The following is a 5,550-nucleotide window of genomic DNA, read 5'->3' on the forward strand; positions in this document are numbered from 1 at the left end:
TCTCTGAGGACCAAAATGATGTCATTTGCTCTTTGTGTCCTCGGCACCCAGCCCACAGACTGGCACACTGTAGGCCCTTCAGAAACGTGTGTTAGGTGAATGAACAAACACACAGTCCCTGCCTTCGAGAATCTTAAAATCAAGTGTGCTGTGGGCTAAACATGATCTTGAAGCCACTGTACAGATGTGGCCGCTTCTGGAAATCCCTGGGCAAGATGCCCTGGATATGGAAGGAACTGCATATCACTTTTTTTCTTTCTTTCTCTTTTCTTTTTAATTTTGGGAAAGGGGAGGTGGCATTATTCTAATAATGCTGACTCTACACTGTTCTATGCTCCCTATGACAATCACCAGAAGAATAATCAGATGGTCTGCACCAGGCAGGGTTCTCACGGTCGCTAGCAACAGAAATGAACTCTGGCTACTGATGCAAAAATTGAACTCACTAGTTAGTTAACAGGGGCAGATTCAACCAGAAGACTGGAAGACAGACCCAGACAACAAATAGGAACAAAAGGAGGCTGGTGGCCAAGAATGCAGCTGAAAATACAACCCAGGTCAGGCCTCAGGAGTCCTGGAGCCAGGGCTAGGTGCTTTGCATAGCTTCAAAAGGATTCTTGACTGTTTATAAACGTTATGGTCCTTCTCAAGGTTCAAAGTTGAGAGTAGAGCTTCTGACTGGCTTGCCTAGGTCATGCACTGTGCCCGGCAGGCAGAAGGCCTTTCTTTATAGTTTTTTCAATTAAAGCAGGGCCTGGTCCTACCCCTTACTTCATACAGTGGGGGTCCCCCAGTAGGAGTGGAGTTTGGATGAGTGGGAAGTTGGCATCTCTGTGGCTCTTCGTGGCTGTCCAAGTGCTTTTACATCCACCCCAGGAGGGAGGCTGGGCAGGCACCATTCTCTCATTTTCAGAAGTGGAAACAAGGCACAGAGAGGTTCAGTGACTTGTCCAGACTACGTAAGGTGGCAAGGGTGCTTCTTTATCACACAGGTGTACCTTCCTCGATGCCCCACGGGCTTGGAGAGCAGGCAAGTGTTTCCTGAGGAAAGGCCTCTAGGGAGAACTTCGAGAGCTGTTGTTGAAACAGCCCTGACATGGTTTCAGGAATGGAAATCCCAGAAAGGCAGAAAGGTGAAAACTTAGGTGATTCATCTCCTAGAATGAGGAGATTAGAATTTCTGAGTTGCTGGTTCAGAGGATAGAGGCTGGGTTCTTCTCCCCAGCTCTGAGGCTCCTGCAAACGCCATCATCCTACCTTTGGCTGGTTCATGTGCAGAACAGCAAGACTGCTGTTCACCTCCGGGATCCAGTAGCTCCCATGGCTCCCTGGGGAGGGTCCCTGTGCATGCCTCCAGGCCCTACGCACATGCTGCTCCTCCACCTGGAGCGCCCTTCTGCTTCTGCTGCCTGTGGACCTCCTGGTCAGTCTCAGCTCACTGCAGCAAGCTCTGACGTCCCCTTGTCCAGGCAGCCTTTCTGGACTCAAGATTTCATGACAATGAATCACCCCACTCTCCTTTGGGCCACTTGTCCACTTTGCCACGCTTACCTTGCTAGGTTGTAACTGATTCGTCTGCCCCTCTCTCCTACAGGGAGTGCCTTGAAGACAGGATGGATGTCACTCACGTCTGTGTCCCTGGTGTGCGGTCCTGGCCTGTTTCCCTCAGGGCCATTCTCTCCTCCCCTCTGTGGTGCTGCTGCTCTGCATCACGGCAGGCTGACCCCGCAAACTCCCAGGTCCGCTGGCTTCAGGTGGGAGATGAGAGGGGCTGGGGAAAGAAGCCGGAACGCGTCTTCACACTCCACCGTCTCTGGCAGTAGCTGTGTTTCTGTGACTAGAGCCCACACCACACAGGCCCACTGTGGTCTCACCTTCCACTGCATGCCCTGATCCTGGCCACTCTGCTTCCTCCCTTGTCCCTCCAGTCTAGAGGTGGCACACTTTCTGCTGTTGCTGCACTCTGGGTCGCTTCGCCATCCAGTTAGAATTCTCAGCTCTTCCATTCCCTGTTACACATTCATGGTGGTTCTGTGGGCTGGCTGCACCCCAGCTGATACCCCAGTTCCCAGCACGGTGCTTGGCACAGAGTGTAACAGAAGGTTTGAGGAGTGGAGAACCTTGAAGAACACCTCTTCTCATGCTTTCATTTTACGAATGGGGAACACGAGGCCAAGAGTGGTCCAGTGTCCAACCCGCCACCATCCAGCTACAGGATGGTCTAGAAGTCAGATCCCAGCTCCAGACTCCTGGCTCCATCACTCTGTCTTACAGCATGACCATCTAAGACATGTAGGACCACGGCTCCAGTTCATTTGTCCAAGAGCCTGCTTGGCATCTCTGTTCTGTGACTGCACAGGCCTCTCACGCAACACGTCCCAAGGGAGCTCTTGCTCAGGTCTCCATAGCGGCCTCCTCAGAGGGCCCGATCACAGGAAACAGCATGCTGTCCATCTACCACCACAAGCCAGAAACCCAGAAGTCTCCTTGACCCTCTGCTCTATCTCATGTAAAACCACTCCCTCTCCTGGCCCTGCAGATTTTTACCTCCTGAAAGTCACTTCTCTCCACTTCTACCCACCCTCTCATTCCAGGCCTCTGGCACCAATCACCTAGGCACTACAGCAGCCTGAGGACATGTAAGTTTCACCAGGGCAAGGATTTGTTTGGCGCAAGCATGCATGTATGTGTGTGTGCGCGTGTGTGTGCATATGTGTGTGCGTGTGCGTGTGTGCATGTGTTGTTCATTCACATATCCAAAGTGTCTAAATTCACAGGGATTAGCTAACTTTTTCTGTAAAGGGCAAGGCTGTAAATATTTTTGTTTTTGCAGGCCATATGGTCCCTGTTGAAATTCCTTATGTCTATAGTTGTAGTGTGAAAGGAGACACAACTGGATAGGCCACGTCTGTGTGCCACTAAAACTTTCTTTACAAAAACATGTGATGAGGCAGATTTGACCTCTGGGTAGCGGTGTGCTCACCCCTGGTCTAGAAAATTTCTTGGAACATAGTATTTGACAAATAAATACTTTTAATTGAAGAAGTCTCTTCTCGTCAACTATTGCTTCCCAATCAATTCAATCAATTCTCTCTCTCTTTTTTTTTTTTTTTTTTTTTTGAGATAGAGTCTTGCTTTGTCACCCAGACTGGAGTGCAGTGGCACAATCTTGGCTCACTGCAACCTCCAGCTCCTGAGTTCAAGCGATTCTCCTGTCTCAGCCTCCTGAGTAGCTGGGACTACAGGAGCAAACCACCACACCCTGCTAATTTTTTTGCATTTTTTAGTAGAAATGGGGTCTCGCTATGTTGGGCAGCCTGGTCTCAAACTCCTGACCTGAAGCTATCCGCCTGCCTCACCTCCCAAAGTGCTGGGATTACATGTGTTGAGCCACTGTGCCCTGCCTCAATTCTCATTTTTCCTAACTATAAATCCTATCATGACACTACTACCCCTCAACCTCTACTCCAGCTACCTGCTTTGAAGCCTTCAGTCTTTTTATTTTTATTTTTTAAGATAGGGTCTTGCTCTGTTGCCCAGGCTGGAGATTAGAATTTCTGAGTTGCTGGTTCAGAGGATAGAGGCTGGGTTCTTCTCCCCAGCTCTGAGGCTCCTGCAAATGCCATCATCCTACCTTTGGCTGGTTCATGTGCAGAACAGCAAGACTGCTGTTCACCTCCCGGATCCAGTAGCTCCCATGGCTCCCTGGGGAGGTCCCTGTGCACGCCTCCAGGCCCTACGCACATGCTGCTCCTCCACCTGGAGCGCCCTTCTGCTTCTGCTGCCTGTGGACCTCCTGGTCAGTCTCAGCTCACTGCAAGCTCCGCCTCCCGGGTTTACGCCATTCTCCTGCCTCAGCTTCCTGAGTAGCTGGGACTACAGGTGCCCGCCACCTTGCCCGGCTAGTTTTTTGGTATTTTTTAGTAGAAACGGGGTTTCACCATGTTAGCCAGGATGGTCTCAATCTCCTGACCTTGTGATCCACCCGTCTCGGCCTCCCAAAGTGCTGGGATTACAGGCTTGAGCCACCGCGCCCAGCCCAAGCTGTCAGTCTTAAGATAAAGATCAACCCCTGATTAAGGCCAACACACCTGCACAGTTTGGCCCCCACTCCATTGTGGCTTTACAGTCACTGCCAAGGACTAGAGGGACCACTCAGTGACTCGGATCAGAGAGGGGGTGCTTAAAGCCAACAGATGGTGCAGGCTCATCTAGGCCAAGTGCCTGCTCACTTACCCTCCCAAGCTTCCCGGAAGCATTTCCTCGTTCACTGGAGGCACAGAGCTCTCCCCACCCTTTCTGAACTTCCTGACATATGCCAGCTCCTTCCTACCTTTGCACAAGTTGATTGCAACTGCGACCACCAAACCATTGTTCCTGGCCCAGCCATTGCCCATAGTGGGCACCTGGGGTCTTTGCACATGCTGTTTCTCCTGCCTAAAACTCCACTCTCTCTCCCTTGCTCATCCTTCAGCTCAGTCACCTCCTCCAGGAGGTCTTCCCTGATCTCCTAGGCCAGGCACCATTAAAGCACTCTTCTTCCTGGCACTGATTCTGGCTGTAATTTTACCTGCTTATGTGTTTCATTGATGAATGTCTGGTTCCCCTACTAGAGGAGCTTCATGGGGCACAGGGACCAAGCCTGCTTTGTTCTCCATCCTATTCCTAGAACCTGTTTCAGTTAGCTAGCACATAGCAGTGACTGTGAATGAATGAATGAATGAATGAATGAATGAACCAATGAATGAATGAATAATGAATGAGCGAATGGTAAGGAACTGGAGCTTTGGAACCAGATAGATTCTGGGTTCAATACCTGACTCTACCACAGGGGCAAGTCCCCAACCTCCTAAAGCCTGTTTCTCACTGTAAAACGGGGATAATGGCAGGACCTACCAGAAAGACTTTGCTGAAGATAGAATGAGTTGAGGCCCAGAGAGTCTCGCCCAGAGCCTGGCTCCAGGCAGGTACTGTCAATGTACTGACTGGAACAGTGACAGCTCCAGAAATCCTGTCATGTGAGAAATAGTTTTAAAAAATCAGAATGTTTAGCCCCGGGGAAGTAAAGATCAAAGGTAGGGAATAAACCTCTTCCATTACCTGCATATGGACCCTTCCTTGATCCAGCTGTCTCAAAAAGCCATAAAGTCACTGTTCCTATAGGTGTGCAAAAAGAAGCCGGGAGACCATGACTCGGGCACTGCAGACGGGGCTCCCAAAGGGTGAGGGCGCCTAGGTGACCTCACAGGTCTCCTCCAACCCAGGGTCCTTCCTTTCTAAGCACTTGGAGGCATCTTGAGCTTGAGTGAGGGAGGAGGCACAGGTAGGAGCTCATGAGTCGAGTCGGGTGGGCAAAGGTTGGAGAGAAGCGTAGGCCAAGCGGCCCCAAGGACTAGAGGGACCGCTCAGCGACTCGGAGCAGAGAGGGGGCGCTTAAAGCCAACAGATGGCGCGGGCTCACCTAGGCCGAGCGCCCGCTCACCATCCCGGGCTTCCCGGGAGCGTTACCTAGCTCTGCCAGAGGCGCAGGGCGGCCGCTAGGCTAGGGGT

The sequence above is a fragment of the Mandrillus leucophaeus genome, unplaced genomic scaffold, assembly GCF_000951045.1.
Source record: "Mandrillus leucophaeus isolate KB7577 unplaced genomic scaffold, Mleu.le_1.0 Scaffold39, whole genome shotgun sequence".
NCBI lineage: Eukaryota > Metazoa > Chordata > Mammalia > Primates > Cercopithecidae > Mandrillus > Mandrillus leucophaeus.